Genomic DNA, 17,770 nt, shown 5'->3' with positions numbered 1-17,770 from the left:
TTAAGTAAAAAATATGGTATGTGGTTCACTTTTCTTTTTTTAAAACTTTTAAATTCAGGAGTACATGTTCAGGGTTGTTATATAGGTAAACTTGTATCATGGGGGTTTGTTGTACAGATTATTTCATCATCTGGGCATTAAGCTTAGTACACTTTACTTATTTTTGCTGATCCTCTCTCTCTTCTCACTGTCCACCCTCTGATAGGGCCCAGTGTCTGTCGTTCCACTCTATGTGTAAAAGCTGACCACTCTGCCAAAAGATCTATGATTACATTCCAGCTCAGAACATAAACCCCCAAACTCTCCATGATAATCCTCAGAATGTCTGTCTTTAAAGAGATCAAACCTTTTGAAGACCATAATGTTTACAAGAAATACACTTAAATAGATGTTTGGTTAAAAGTAAAATGATGGGAAAATATATCACAAACACACACTAATGATAGAATTCAGGGGGAAAAGCAAAGCACCCATAGTAAAGAGGAACATTTCATCATACTGGTACAAAATAATTTAAATAGTTTAAAACTGGAAAATAACTTTGTTGTTAAACTGACTTCAGACATATTTTGCTAAAGTTTAATATTCCATCAGATTTCTAATTTTTTAGGGCTTTACAAAATTTTGGAATTCTTTATATCTTTAAAGGATTATTTCATTTTTAAAAAACTGGTGGATTCCAGTTGAGTTTATATGTTGTATATGTTATAAGCAAATGTATCCATCAAAAATTATTTTAGAATTCTGCTTGAAAAAGTTCATACCAATGATGCAATTATGACAAGACCATAACTGGTGTTATGTATATATTAGTCTTGGTACTACACAGTTTAAAAAAATATAATTTCTTTCCATAATTCCTCTTTTAGCCCACCCTTTTATTGGTCGTGCCTTCTCTCTTCTATGTTTAGCTCAACTCTTTTTAAAAGATGGGCTTCTTCTTCTTCTTCTTCTTTATTTTTTTTTGGTGGAGGGAGGCTTCTATTTTGAAGAGTGTATGTTTTCCCCCAACTAAGTATCTTCCTGAGCTGGCCTTCGTTTAATTTACAGGATTGATTTGCTTGTTATTACTGCTATTTTAATTTTGTGTAAACAAACATTTAAACCATGTTGTGACTATATACCTTTTTATATTTGTTACTTGTAAAATGTACTCACAGTAATTGCTTTTGTGAAAAAAAGAGTTACAACCACAGCATCTCCCAGAAACACGATGCCAATTCAAAGAAGTTTGTATTAAATTTTGAAAAATGTTTGTTTTATGAATGTACCGGAAAATGAAGTTCACAGGTATAAATGAAGGGAAGTGTTTTACAGCTAGCAATTTCATTACATGTTTAAGGACATGTGGGTTTTCTTTATCTGCATTAAAATTATTCAATTTTTTAGTAAACATTCATAATTTCCATTAGTTTTAAAGATCCCTTTTCAATTACATTGCTGTTGTTCTAGCATTTATGTTGAAGTATTAGGTTGCATTGTCTTTAAACTATGCTTTATAAAATCAAATTCCATCTTATGCTTTTATGATCCACAAACATCTTTAAAATAATCTGCATGGATATCCTTGAGATTGCCCTATAACTGATAACTTTTGATATTCACTGTTGTTTAAAATTTTCTTTGTGAGTGAGGGGGATCTTCTTAGGCAAGGGAATAGTACACTAACATTTACCTATTCTGGGAAAACACAGATTACATGAAAATAACTGATTAATTGATTAAATTATTTTCCAAACCGGTGTTATTTGTATATAGACATAATCTAATATGTTAATCAAAAATTACACACATATGTTGACAAAATAAGTGTTCCATTATGCAGTTTAGGGTTTTATTTTTAACCTTAGTTGTTGACTGATCATATCATGTTGCATTCTATCAAAGTCATCCTGTAGTGAATAAATGCTTACTAAGATTACATTTGATAAACTTGTACTCACTTAAAATAATTTCTTCATTGAGTGAAGTATGGCGGAGTATAATATTTCTTAACTCTCCTCTCCAAAACCAACCAAAGAAAACAACAAAAGTCAGAAGAGATAAAACAGAACTCTTCTTTGAAAACAACTCTAAAGAAGCATTATCTATGAAGGAACTGACAAATGCAGTGATCTTTGGACAAAATTTAGGATGGTGGGAAACAATCCATACCATATTGAATTTTGGTCACGAAAGAGTAAAAATGTTTCCAGACTGAAAGAGAGAAAAATCAACTTAGACTGAAAAAGAAAAAAGCAGCTCTGCAATTAATCAGTCTGGGAGAACAGACACAGATAAAGCCAGCTGCAAAGTTAACAGGAAACATTATTTTTCCCCCAGGCAAGTTATACTGCAGCTGGAAAATGCCAAAACAATCCCCTCTTTGAGTGATTATTGCTTTATTATCAATGATGCCACCAAATTCGTTTTTCTATACCCATCTATTACTGGGGATACTCAGTTGCTAAGCTGGCCCCTACCACATTCTAATACTCAATCCCTAGTTTATCTCGTGTATCCTGATCTTTTCTCAGAAATAACAAACATTTCATACTGATTCCTACTTCTCTTGGGTTCTCTCTCTTGGGTTAACTCCCAGGTTATTCAGAATGAACCGAAGCCTTACAAAAGGACACTCTCCTTCCTCGTCAACTAGCATTCCTAATTCCTCTGGACTGCTGTCCCTTGCTGCATTGAGCCAATAAATCTGATCTTGTCAGACTATAGATTTGTTTCTGGTGGTCTTTACCTGATCAGCTTTTAATAGATTTCTTTCAAATTTTGGGCACAGGCTGAGAGGCTAAATTAAGAATCCCTTTCTTAAAACATTTGGGTTCTGAGTCTGAGATGGGTAAGCGCCTAGTAAATACCAGGAAATGTGGATACGGAAACGCACATGGAGAATGCCATCTGCCGACAGAAGCACAGATTGTAGTAACTCAGCTGCAAGGTAGGGAACACAAGAACTGGGGCTTCCACTTAGCTAAAGAGACAAGTAAAGATTCTCTTTAGAGTTTCAGAGGGAGAATGCCTCTGCTGACACCTTGATTTCAAAGTGCTAGTTTCCAGAATGGCAAGAAAATAAATTTCTGTTGTTTTAAGGCACCCAGTTTACGGTACTTTGTCACTGCAGTGTTAGGAAATTAATAAAGATGCTGGCACTGGAATGACAGGGACTGATGTAACAATAACTAAAATATAAAAGTGTCTTTGAAGTAAGTAATTGGTAGGATCTTGGAAGTATTTTGAGGTATTTGGTAGTAAAAACCCTAGATTGCCCTGAAGAAATTGTTGGTAGGAATGTGGACATTACAAGTGAATCCTGTGAGTGCTCAGAAGTGAGGAAGGCTGTAAAGAAAGCTTCTATGATTTTAAAGAATACACACATCCGCAAAGGCATAAGAATGAAACGTTGGACTTTGGGGACTCAGGGGAAAGGGTGGGGGGTGGGGAGGCACAAAAGACTACACATTGGGTACAGGGTACAGTTTTCAGGTGTTGGGTGCACCAAAATCCCAGAAATCACCACTAAAGGACTTATTCATGTCAAATACCACCTGTTCCCCCAAAACCTATTGAAATAAAAACATTAAAAAAGGGTTTAAAAAGTAGAAAAAATAGAAAAAAATACATAGATCATCACAAGCCACATGTTATGAAAACTATGAAAGTTAAAGGTGTTTGTGGTCAAGTTTCAAATGGAAATGAGGGACATGTTATTGGACAGTGGAAGAAAAGTGATTCTTGTTATAAAGTAGCAGAGGACTTGGCTGAATTACGTTCTTCTCTTGGGTGGATAGTAGAACTTGTAGGTAATGCACTTGGATATTTAGCTGAGCAAAGTATGGAAAATGCAACATGGTTTCTTGTTTTTGTTTTAGGAAAATGTGAGAATAAATTAGGGAATGATTTAAGTCAAGTCAGAGGAAACCAGCAGCTGATAATTTGGAAAATGATTAGCTTCTTCAGAGAGTGTACTCTGGCAACAGGGCCAAGGGTGTGACCGGGCAACCATTTACTAAAATGATTAGCATGTAACTCGCGAATTCAATCAACCCTCTCAGCAGAAGCCAGGAATAGGGATGTGATTATCCAGGAAAGAGCCCTTGTATCTAATGATTCAGATGATGGAATTTAGGACTCTTTGAATTGATAATATTTAGATGAAATTTTGGACTTACAGTTGTGTTGGAATGAGCTACAGTTTCCAGCGATGTTGGCATGGGATAAGTGTAATTTGCATATCAGAAGGACATGAATTTTGGAGTGTTAGAGAGCACACTGTTATGGGTTAAATTGTGTCCTCCGAAATGGTATGTTGAAATACTAACCTCTGGCGCCCCAGAATGTGACCTCACTTGGAAACTGGGCTGTTGGTTGTTGCGGGTATAATTAGTTAAGATCAGTTCATACTGAAGTAAGGTGGATCCTTAATCCAATCTGACTGGCAGCTTTGTAAGAAGAGACAGAGAGAATGTCATGTGACAAAAGAGGCAGAGAATGGTGTGATGCAACTGCAGATGGATGAGTGCCAAAGTTTGACAGCCACCACCAGAAGCTAGAAACAGGCAAGAAATATTAGACCTAGAGTCTCAGAGAGAACATTTCCCCAGTGTTGCCTTAATTTTGGACTTCTATCTCCAGGACTGTGAAAGAGTAAATTTCCATTGTTTAAGGCCACCCAACAAACTGGAACTTTGCTATTGGTCTTTCCTATATTGTATAATAAACTTCCTTCATTTTCTCCTTAAAAAGCTTACATATCTTCAATTCTTCCTATGTGCTTTACATTTGTATTCTTATTACAAATGATATTTATAAACTTATTTTCTAGCTGTTTCTTGAAGGTATATAGAAAATTTTAAAAATTCATATTAGGTAACTGCTTACCTCCCTTATACATATTTAATAATTTATCTGTGAATTACCTTTTGTCTGGTATATAGGATGTTGTATCATCTTCAAATAAGAATAATTTTTCATTTTAATCCTTATATGTTTAATTTGCTTTTATTACTTTTGTATGTAGATTAGGATTTCAGGTACAATATTGAGCAAAAGTAGTAAAAACAAATAAATTTGTTCTAGACTTAGTTGAAGAAAATGCTTCTAACTTTCCACTATTGTGTATTACAATGCTTTAAGAACTTTTACTCAGTCTTAATTAAAGTAATTCCCTTAAATTTATAATTTATTAAAAATTTTAATTTAAAATATGATCAGATTCTATATTCAGTATTTAAAAATAGAGAATTTTTTTTCTTCTTTAATGTATAAATAAACTATATTAATGAATTTTCTAATATTCAACCAACTTGTCTTTGATATAAAGTTTTGAGGGGATAAATATTCAAACCATAGTACTTCATTTTCAAATAATTGACATGGAATATCTCACAATATTCTTTTATTATCTTGTTAATCTCATATGAATCTTTATTTTCTACTTTTACATTTACTTTTTGGAATCAACTATGAAAAATATTTATCCATTATTAGTCTTTTCAACATACCATAATTTTACTTCATCAATCCTCTAATTTATTTTTATTTTCCAACTCATTATTTTTTAACTTTTATCCCTTCCTTATGCTTACTGTGAGTTTACTTTGCATTTTTATAATATCACAAGTAGAAATTTTATTTGTCTTCAATTTTAATTCTATATTTTATTCCCAGTATTAAACATTTTAACTCTTGTCTATGCTATTAATGTTTATATTAATATATCTTTCAGCATCAATTTTCTGTATACCGTTGCTTCTTGCACTCACACTTTACTTCTGATGTCACCGTACACCAAATTGGTTTGCTCCCAGATGGTGGGGCTTCCCAGCCTCCAGAACTGTGAGAAGTCCACATTGTTTAAGCCACCCTCTTCATATAGTATGCTTTATAGAATGATAAGATGACTAAGACATTATGACTATTTCTACCTTGTTTATACAAAAATAAGTATGTTTTGAGTAATTAATAATAAAATATTTTGGTATTAGTACTTACTGAATTTGACACCTATTTTGGCAATGTGAAAATTTTTTATTCTTTTGTGTCAGCTTTATGTAGCTGGATATGAGGATGCCTTCATGAATATGATGAATGTACAGTATATTTAGAAAAATTACAAATGATAAATCTATGTTTAGTCATTACTAACTTTGGTAAAGCTACAAGAAGTCTATTTAGTAGAGTTTAAGGCTAATTATCAAGTCCCTGTTCAAGCATTAATTTTACCTGAAAAACTTTTACCCCAGTGACTTTTAATGGTCTTCTTTAGCTTCAGTGTAGAAAACTTATGGAAATCTCACTACAAGTAAAACAGTAAGGAAGACCCCCATGCATTGCCAATTTAGTGAACACGGACCTAAAAAAGGACAAAACTTAGCATGCCAAGAGAATGGGCTGCAGAAGTGGCAGTCCAGGAGGAGGAAAAACAATGAACATAAAATTCACCTCCAACCTAAAAAATTGATTTTTCCAACCTTGATTTAGAGTATACACTCTCATCATAATAACACTGTGGTGTCCAATAAATTAAATTTCTTTAGTCCTGGAAGCTTTTTACCTCTAGCCTTTACTGTATTTTTTACCTCTAGCCTATACTGTAAGAAGTCACAAAGTCCCTGATTGTTCTAGCTGGTTCTTAGATTAACTCTTCTTCAGGTCCTAGCACTGACTCTGGCAGAGGTATAGTGTTGGCTAAGCGTTAAGAGCTTGCTAGGAAGCCAGCATCCATTTTGGCAGACGAACACAAGCCTGTTCTAGATGTTTGCTATTGTCAGTTATGTAACATGCTTATGTATCGGAGAGTTATATTTCACAAATCTTTACTGGCAAATTATTAGTAATAAGTAATTTGGTAATTCCAATGGTAATTCAAATGGCTAATCATTATTTACTATTCTAGTAGATTTCCCTAGACATCAGATAAAGATATATTAGTACACAGAAATAAGTTTCTATAACTATAATCTTTGTTGTTGGATCACTGTTCAATAATCTCTACCTACCTTTCATTAGAAAACTTAGGCAAGCTGAACATGTTAGGTTGAATTTTTAGAATGTAAAAAATTACAATTTGTAATGTTAATATTAGTTTTCATTAAGAAAATGCTTTTATAGGATTCGTAATTTTAATTTTTAGTTTATAAAGTATATGAAAATAAATTTAAACTTGATGGTTTCAAATACTTGTTTTTTGTATATTTATCATACACACATGTTTATATTTTATATACACATAAAATGTATATGTATATTTCTCTATTTATATCTAGAGAGAAAGGGAAAGAGAGAGGGGATTATATTTAGTTTAAAATGCTTCTTTTCCCTTATTTCTTATCTTGGAATGGTTAGATTGTATTTCACATTTTTGTTTTATCTTTATTCCTTCCTGAAACAAGATTTCTTTTGTTCATTTTTATCTTTATTCTTTCCTGAAACAAGATTTCTCTTTTCAGCCAATTGAGTAATGACACATTGTTTTGAATTTTAAAAAGCATTTTTAGCTACTTAAAGTTTAGTATTGACAGATTCCTGCACACACACACACACACACACACACACACACAAGAATTTAAATATTAAAACTTAGTTGTATATTTGAAATACAATTGTTTCATTTAATAATGATAAATGTATGATATAGCAGTTTTGAAAGTGATAGGCTTGTCATCTTAATTCATGCAAGAAGCTCTGATAGAATATATTATTGATTACTAAAGTTCAACTCTGTTGCAGTGACACCCGTCAGCCAGTCATCCATGGTTGCTACATTTTGTCTACTTGCCAGAGAAAAAGAGTCGATAATGAGAAATAAGAGATACATTTTAAGGGGAACCCAGATGATTCAAGAAGAATCAAAATTCAATGCACAGGGCAAATTTCAGAACACAGGGAAGAATTATGGCAAATTATGGCCAGATGCTTAAGAACAACACTAAACTTTCTCAACTTGGACCAGAGGAGCCAGGTGGATACCTGTGGATTAAAAGAAGAAGGTATGCCACAGACTTGCAGTATAAAGTCAAATAGGAAAGTCTACAATTAATCACAGTTCAACCAACTTAGCAGCTACTGTCTTTGGCTTCTCTTACTGCATTATTTGACACATTAGCCTGGGTCTGTGGTTGAGGCTAATGTGAGAGACAGCAAGTTACCCTCCTCTCTCTAAGTCTACATACACTCAGTCAAGTGCTGACCCTTCTTCACCTTTCTTAATCTTAAACAGATCTCACTCAGATATTAGATCCCCAAACAAAACTCTTATTTATAAATACAGACAGTACCCAAGTTGGGATGATTTTGTTCTAGGGTGATAAATCAATACCTCACACCACAGTCATTTATTTTCCAAGCTGGAGGTACACTCAAATGACCTTCATTCCTGGTGCACTTTCTGAAAATCTTTATAACTCAGACTGGTTCTATATTATCTTATCACCATCTACACTAATAAGATCTCTTACTTTGCAGATGACATAATAACAATAATTGGTTAATAATGAAGAGAAGGGAGGGTGGAAATGGTCTAAGCTGAAAATTGTCAAGAGAGAGGTAGAAAAAATATGTTGGAGTCAGCAATAATGACGTTTGTAGGTAGTAAACATTTAAAGAACTAACCTCCTTTTAGGAAAATAGAAACCATGAGTTATCAAGGCATTTTTAGAAAAGTGCTCCAATAGGAGAGAGTCTGGAGGAGTAGGGCCAACTCTGATAGCAGTCTAAGTCTTTCTTTCATAAGCTTCAACTTTGCCTTAAATTCCTAGGAGCACCTGTAGACTTGCCTCTAACACAGCTGCTCTCAATGTGTATTCCATGATCAGCAGCATTAGTGTCACCTGGGAATTTGTTGAAAATGCAAATTCTTGCATTCCACTCCCGATCTATTGAATCAAGTATTCTAGGTACAGGTTCCATTAATTGTGTTTTAACAAGACAATTAGGTTAATTGGTTTTACAGTGAAGTTTGAGAGCAACTCTTCTATTAACACTGACATAGACCAGGGGAAGAGTACAAATGGAGGGCTCTAGTCAGAGGAACTAAGAAATGATGGTATGCAACATATTCATTACTATTTCTTTTTCTAAATAAAGGAAGGAAAATTAGGTAGAAATAAGAAACGCTGAAGTACTGAGTCCAATAATTCAATCAATCACTTGCAGTTAGAATGTATTCATGAAGGTAGAATACAATCTCTCTACTATCTCTCAAGCTTGGAAGGATGTCTGATACATAAGGAGTACTTGAAAATATTTGTTAAGTAAGGGCAAAATTCATTGCAAATAATATGAGTTATTTATGTATTTTTTGAAGAGTCCAAGTCTGTTGCTGCATGGCATAGGGAAGACCAGAGTGAATACTCTCTGTGGGAGGCAGATCTGGGAAGTGGGAATCCAGAAGGACCTGAGCCACCAGAACCATTTTCTTCTCTGAAGTTCACCAAACAAATCACTCCTTCACCCTGGGAAGAAGTTAGTCAAGGTATGGAAAACACAAGAGTTTTTATTCTAGTATAATTCCTAATACAATAATATTCAAATCCCAAAATAAATGTTTCTTAATTGTTTGATTTTAAAAATCTTAAGAGCTGTATTGAGGTTTAATTGACATACCGTAACAGCAGTTACATAAAATGTACAATCTGATAAGCTTTGATGTATTTATATACCTGTAAAACCATCTCCATCATCAAAATACTGGATATATCACACCCTAAAATTTTCTTTTGACCTTTTATAATCACTTGTTTAATCCATTTCTGTTCTTTCCCATCCCAGACAATTGTTGATCTGTTTTCTGTCACTATAGATTAGTCAGTATTTGCCAGAATTTTACGTAAATGAAATTATAGAGTATGTGCTTTCTTTTGTTTGCTTGGCTATCTTCCCTCATCATAATAATTTTGAAGTTCATCCACTTTGTTGTGTGCCCAATAATCAATCCCCTTTTACAGAGAAGTAGTATTTCCTTGTATGTTTTTATCAGAATTTATTTGTCCAAATGGGCATTTGGATTATTTCTAGTTTCTGGCAGTTATAAATACAGTTGCTTAAACATTCATGTATCAGTCATGGTGTGGGCAGTTGCTTTATTTCTCCTGGGTAAATGCCCTGAAGTAGAATGGCTGGATCATATCTTAAATGTATGTTTCACTTTTTCAGAAACTGCCAAAACATTTTAAAGCCATTGGACCATTGTTCATTTCACAGTTTGAGAGTTTCATCCTAATAGGTACATACTGATATTTTATTATAGTTTCAATTTGCATTTCTCTAATTATTAATGATAGTGGGGTTACTGTCATATGGGTTTTGTGATTGTCTACTTTGGTATGTGCTTAAGTATTTTGCCCATTTTTAATTTGTTTGTGTTATTGTGCTTTGAGAGATTTTTATGCATTTTAGATAGAGATCCTTCATCAGATATGTAGCTTGCAAATGTTTTTCCCAGTCTGTATCTTGTTTTTCATTCTTGCAGCAGTTTGTTTTTGAAGAGCAGAAGTTTTTAGTTTTGATGACATTCAGTTTGTAAATGGGGCCGATTTTGCCTGCTTGGTTTTTCTTCTCATTACGGGTCATATTTTATTGCTTTTTTGCATGGCTAATAATTTTTTATTGGAGGCCAGACTTTGTAGATTTTATTTTCTTAGGTGCTGGATATGTTTGTGTTTCTATAAATATATTTGGGCTTTGTTATATGATGCAGTTAAGTTACTTGGAAACATTTTGTTCATTTGGGGACTTGCTTTTACGTTTTGTTAAGTGAGGCCAGGACAAAGTTTTCTGTGGGGGCTAATTTTAAACCAGTTCTGAGTCCTTCACTTGATATATCTGAATTATGAGTTTTTTTCACACTGGCTAAGGGATTTGTTCCCTTAATACTTTCAGGTGGTTCTTTCTTAGATGTTAGGTAGCTTCCTCATGTGCGTGTGATGATCTTCTGTAGATTTCTAGAGTACTTTGTCTTCATAACTCTATCCTTTTTGGTACTCCACCTAACGAATTTTGGCCACCTTAGTCTCTTCAGACTTCCAGATCCATCTGCTCATCTGAGGGAAATTACTGGGTTCTGCCTGGGGGTGGTTCTTCCTTGTGCTCTGATCAGGATATGCTCTCCAGGCAGCAAACTGAGACAATCTTGGGGACTATTTTTTTTTCTTGTTTATCTGGGAATCACTGATGTGTCTTGAAAACCATTGCTTAATATATATTTTTCTTTCTTTGATTGTTTTGGGCAAAAGGGTAAATCTGGCCAGTATTAATTCTTTTCTTCCCAAAGCAGGTTTATCCAATTTCTGATATTAAGACTGAGGAATTATAGAGGCACATACATATTATATATCATGGTATTAGTTACATACCGTCTTGTCTACTTGTTTATAACCACTTTAAACAAAGATATATGGGGATAGCAGTTCTTTTATATAAAATAAGTAAATTAAATGGTTGTCGTAGCATTATACTGAATTATTAGAGGTCTTGAACTTGGTCACAATACATTAACGTCTCTGGTAAAATATGTGTAATGGGGAAAATGCACTTAAATTATAACATTTTCAACACAATACATTTTCAGGAATATAATTATTTATAAATATGAGGTCTGTTGGAAGTAATGCTACCATATGGATCACAAGTATTAGGGAATCCTGGGGAAAACCAATCTGCTTATTCTAAGGTGTAAGATATAGAAAATTCAGTATTCCTTTTTCCAATTTTCCATGTTGTGGATGAACATAAAAATCCTCTAGCTTAACTATTCCCAGTGTCAGAGCACACAGTGGGTATACCACAAATGAGTGATGGATATGTCTGAGATTTTGCTCCCTGTGGCCCTTGACATGGTCTGATTGGGCCTTAGGAGGCTAGAATTGATAGACTTCCCTCTAGCCATAATCATTCTCAACTTACTGCAGTGTGCCCTACAAATAGTATATTTTCCTATGTGTGCTATGATGTGGAAAAGGTCATGAAGTGCTGCTCTGGTAGTTATATGTTTTCCTACTGTTTGTCTTCTATCATGCCACTCTCAGTTTATAAATTTCTCTTGCTTTTCTTATTTCAAGGGATGGCTGATTTGAGGAAAAGAGGAATGTAGCCAATGGAAAGGAGAAGAATGGGCTTTCTGTAACTCTCTTTATTTCTGAATTCTATTGCCTTAGGGAGATTTTATTGTTAAAATGAAAATTCCATGTGTGTCTTGACTAATATGTAATATCTATACTTGTAGAGTTAAGAGTATTAACAATGTAAATCAATACAGCATGTGCTTTCTTAAAAAGTGATTCTCATCTTTTAAAATAAATTTCCTAAGGTGAATTTATTTATTTTATAACAGATATGACGCTTTTACAAATACATGAGTAGATGATTATAATATGCTTTAATTTCCCTGTCTGATGTTCTAGCTTTCCCTTTAGAAATATATTAATAAAATATACTTAGTATTTTCAGAAAAGAAGAAATCTTAAGCTGTGATATTTAGGAAGTGAAAACTTTTTGTTACCTAGCTCATGTACATTTTTCGAATTTAAGTCTTGTGCACTAGACATTCTATGCTACATTTCGCAAGTTCCAGGTATACTTTGTTTATGTATGTGGCCTGCAGCATTTTAAGGCGCCACTTTAAAAAAATTTTTGGATTATAATTTGAATTTCATAGGAGTGACAGGTTTGCTTAAAGTTCTTCCATCATTTTTTCTGCTAAGGGAGAGAAAGCTAAGAGAATAAACAGGCACAGACATTGAGATAGTTATAATTTCTACCCTTATCATTTTGTAATTATGGTATAATTGGAGAGCATAATACTTGAAGATTTCCTGTATTCTGTAATATAGAATTTACCATTTCTCTTTTCATGTGAACTTTGACACCAGATGAAAACAGAAATAGAAAAGTATGAGTAAGTGGTATTTATTTTTATTTAGTAGAGAGAAAAGTCAGACAAGTGGCCAATTCCACATATTTTAAATTAAAATGAATATATATATAAACCACTGCAGACCTACCTTTTGCTTTTATAGCTATTTTTACAACTTAATTGAAGTATAATTGATATATGACAAACTGCCCATATTTAAAGTATGCAATTTGATGCATTTGACCTAGTTATATGCTGATGAAGCCATCACTATAATCAAGATAATGAACATGTATATTATGGCAAAGTTTCATTGTCCTTCTTTGTAATCACATCATCCCGTTCAGCATACCCAAGATAATCACTGAACAGCTTTTTGCCATTATAGATGACTTTATATTTTCCATAAATTTATATAAATTGCATCCTACAGTATGTACCATATTTTGTCTGCCTTTTTCACTCAGCATTATTATTTTGAGAGTCCTGTATGTTGCTACATGCATCCTTAGTTCATTACATTTATAGCTGAATAGTATTCCCTTTTATGAATATCCCATAATCCATTTATTGATTCAGCTGTTTTTGGACATTTGGGTTATTTCCAGTTTTGAGCAACAGCTTGTAAGGACCATATGAACATTCATATATAATCCTTTGTAGGAAGATAGTCTTTCATTTATTTTTAGGTATATACATCTAGGAGTAAAATATCTGGCACATAAGCCAGGTATATGTTTAACTTTAAAATAAAAAAGCTGATTTTTTTTCCCAAAGTGATCGCAGCATTTTACATTTCCAAGAAGCAGTGTTTGAAAGCTTCAGTTGCTCAGTTGGTCTACATTCTCACCAACACTTGGTCTGCTGTCTTGATAATTGTGGCCATTCTGAAAGGTGTGTAGTGATACCTTACTATGGTTTTAATTTATATGTGACTAATGACTAATGATATTAAAAACTTTTTTATGTGGTTACTATATCTACTGTGGTGAAGTGTCTATTCAAATATTTTGCCTATTTTTAATAGGTTTGTTTGTGCTTATATTTTGAGTTTTTTAAAAACTGTATTCTGAATACAAGTACTTTTCCAGACAGTTATTTGTGACTGTATTTCCCCAGATTGGCCTTCATTTTCATTTTCTTAATAATGTTTTTCAAAGAGAAGATATTCTTAATTTTGATGAAGTGCTATCATTTTGAAAAATGAATCCTGCTTTTTGCTGTCATATCCAAGAAATTTTTACTTAATCCAGTCTTAAAGGTTTTCAGCTACGCTTTCTTCAAGAAATTTTACAGTTTTACTTTTTACATTTAGGTCTATGATCATTTTGGGTTATTTTATACCATGGGACATAATATTTGGTTTTAGTGTGGATATTGAATTGTTCCAGTAACATTTTTTTGAATCTTTTTTTATATTAAATTGTTTTTGTGTGTTTTAGAAATTAGCTGACTATAGATTTGTCGGTTTATTTTAGACTCCATTTTCTATTTTTATTATCTCTCTTGAGGCCAGTACCATACTAGATTGTTGCTTTAAAATAATTCTTATAATCAGGTAGTATAAATCCACCAACTTTTTTATCAATGTTGTCTTCAAATGTTTAGATCCTTTCATTTTTTTTTTTTTTTTTTTTTTTTTTTTTTTTTTTTTTTGAGATGGAGTCTTGCTCTGTTGCCCAGGCTGGAGTGCAGTGGCGCAGTCTCGGCTCACTGCAAGCTCCGCCTCCTGGGTTCACGCCATTCTCCTGCCTCAGCCTCTCCGAGTAGCTGGGACTACAGGCGCCCGCCACCGTGCCCAGCTTATTTTTTTTTTTATACATTTAGTAGAGACAGGGTTTCACCATGGTCTCGATCTCCTGACCTCGTGATCCGCCCGCCTCGGCCTCCCAAAGTGCTGGGATTACAAGCGTGAGCCACCGCGCCCGGCCTAGATCCTTTCATTTTTGTATAGAATTTAGAGTCAGCTTATCAATTTCTACTAAAAAGCTGGGATTTTGATTGGGATTGCCTTAACCCTACAGATCAATTTTGGAAGAACTGACATCTTAACACTATTCAATTGTCTGAACTAGGAGCACAGTGTACCTATTTGTCTAGTCTCAATTTCTCTCAGTGACGTTTTGTAGTTTGCAATGCATAGGTATTCCTCTTCTTTTGCCAAATTTGTCTTGAGGTCAACAGGTGACCATACACAATTGGCAATACTAAGTTACCCTCTTTATAAAATAAACTAATTTGAATGGAATTTAAAATAATGTCATACTGCATGTGCGCATGCACATAACTGACAAATGAAACTTTCTTAATTTTTCTCTTGGCGATAATTTAGTCTTCTTTTTAAATTATGAAAATCCTTGTTATGCCCTTGATAAGCTTTGGGAAAATAAACCTTTTAAAATCCTTTCCAGGCATCTTTTAGCAGGCTTTAATTTTGTGCCTGGAATTTGTTCTTTCCGGTGGGTTCTTGCTCTCGCTGACTTCAAGAATGAAGCTGCGGACCCTCGTCGTGTTACAGTTCTTAAAGACGGTGTGTCTGTAGTTTGTTGCTTCTGATATTCAGATGCGTCCGGAGTTTCTTCCTTCTGGTGGGTTCGTGGTCTCGCTTGACATCAGGAGTGAAGCCCAGACCTTCACAGTGAGTGTTACAGCTCTTAAAGATGCTGCATCCACAGTTGTTCCTTCCTCCTGGTGGGTTCATGGTGTCGCTGACTTCAGGAGTGAAGCCACAGACCTTCGCAGTGAGTGTTACAGCTCTTAAAGGCGGCACATCCGGAGTTGTTCATGCCTGCCAGTGGGTTTATGGTCTCGCTGGCTTCAGGAGTGAAGCTGCAGACCTTCGTGGTGAGTGTTACAACTCATAAAGGTAGTGTGGACCCAAAGAGTGAGCAGCAGCATGATCTATTGCAAAGAGCAAAAGAACAAAGCTATCACAGCATGGAAGGGGACCCAAGCAGGTTGCTGCTGCTGGCTCAGGTGGCCAGTTTTTATTCCCTTATTTGGCCTCGCCCACATTCTGCTGATTGGTCCATTTTACAGAGAGCTGACTGGTCCATTTTACAGAGAGCTGATTGGTTCATTTTACAGAGTGCTGATTGGTCCGTTTTTACAGATTGCTGATTGATGTGTTTACAAACCTTTAGCTGGACACAGAACACTGATTGGTGCTTTTTACAGAGTTCTGGTTGGTACGTTTACAAACCTTTAGCTGGACACAGAGCGCTGATTGGTGCATTTACAATCCTTTAGCTAGACAGAAAAGTTCCCCAAGTCCCCATCCCACCCAGAAGCTCAGCCTGCTTCACCTCTCAATTTCACTTAAGGAAGAGCCATAGTTTCCCATTTCTTAATTTCTTTTTTTTTTTGTCAGTATCCAAAATCATTTTAATAAGAGGGTAGGATCCCGGGTTTGTTTTCATAGCCTCCGCTGGCCCGTAGGCCTCCACTGCACTCGAACTTTCGGACCTTGGAGTGAAGGTAGGGTTTGGTGTGGCTGTGCCAGGTTCCCGGGCCCTTGCCGAAATGCCAGTACACCTCTCGGCCCTTGTGAAGATTGGAGAGCAGGACGGTGCTGCAGCCCTTGGGGGAGTCCAGGGCCAGCTGGTCAAAAGTGAAGATTTTGCCCCCCACCCTGAGGATGCTGCTGCGGTCTGACCAGCTGGTCATCACAGTACACACACCTTCAGTTTGGGCACCTCCTGAACCTGCACATCATCCATTACGGTCCCCACAACCACGGCCGTTTTGTTTTCCCAGCTGAGAAGCTTCATCATCCAGGTCATCTGGGAAAGGGACAGAGGTGGCTGGTTGGTGCGACTCATAAACAACCTCTTCAGCACAACCTGGTTGAATGTGGAGTTGGTTAATCTGGCCAGAAACCTGTACAGCTTGACCAACAGCCTCAGGTAGATATCCTGGCACTTGGGCTCCTTGCGCTGAACCTTTGGTCCTTGTTGTGGCGGTTGTGAACTCCCATGATGGCGCCTCCTGCTGGGCCAGGTCCCGAAAGCTTAGTTTCCCATTTCTAACAACTTAAGGGAAAAACCTCTCTTTTTAAAAATCTTTCCTAGTTCCACAGCTTTTTTGAGTCTTTCCCCACCATAGCTTAAAGTAGCATAACAACTGAGACTTTTTCTCCCCCAACATTTTTTGAACGCAACTTTTAAGTGTCAATATTCCTTTATTTTGTAAGAACTTATTTTGTAAGTTTTATGGCATTCCATGTTTTGGTAATCCACAGTTGCTTTATATATAATTGAACAAATTTACATTTTTTAAAAAAATTATAAAACCCTGCATCTTCTGTAGAATAGTTTACTGCCTATGTTTTGAAAGAGACTTTGCTATCTACATGGAATTTGCGTCACTCCATATGATTTAACTTTACAAAATCCATTTAAATAGAACACAGATTTAAAATAGATTTCTAAAGTGATTTCTACCATAAAAATTGGGGCAGGGCAAAAGACACATCCTGCCTTGAAGATTTGTGATAAATTTTTCTCACAGAGTGAATTAACTTTAGTTTTTACTTTCTATATAGATCAAGAATTTATAATTTTTACATTGTCTTAAAACGAATACAAATTATTTATGGTTGCCAGTTACATAGCTCATGTCATCCTCTGCCATATGTGATGCCCTACAATGTATGGGATTGTCAGTATCTTTCACTCTTGGATATGTAAACTGTAACATGCAAACTTCATTTTGACAGTTTGAAGTGTATTATGACTTAATGTGAGGCCCTTCTTCCATTTGCTATGGCCAGAAACCATACTGATTCTTCATAAGGTACAGAATATAAAAGTAATATGATATATTATTTTTCTTTAATGAGGATAAAATTAAGGTAAAGTTATAAAAATCCACACATGGAACAAATAAAGGGAACGTGTAGAAACAAGTACTTATTTGGTAAAGGTG

The 17,770-nt window shown here is 34.9% G+C and overlaps 1 pseudogene; it reads right to left on the bottom strand.

Annotated features, from left to right (window-relative positions):
• Positions 1-16,228: 16,228 nt before the first annotated feature.
• On the bottom strand, positions 16,229-16,820 carry LOC129492698 (large ribosomal subunit protein eL18-like; annotated as a pseudogene).
• Positions 16,821-17,770: the final 950 nt, after the last annotated feature.

The sequence above is a fragment of the Symphalangus syndactylus genome, chromosome 11 (assembly GCF_028878055.3).
Source record: "Symphalangus syndactylus isolate Jambi chromosome 11, NHGRI_mSymSyn1-v2.1_pri, whole genome shotgun sequence".
NCBI classification, from domain to species: Eukaryota; Metazoa; Chordata; class Mammalia; order Primates; family Hylobatidae; genus Symphalangus; species Symphalangus syndactylus.
The sequence above is the reverse complement of the archived record's forward strand: the minus strand, read 5'-3'. Positions and strand labels throughout refer to the sequence as shown.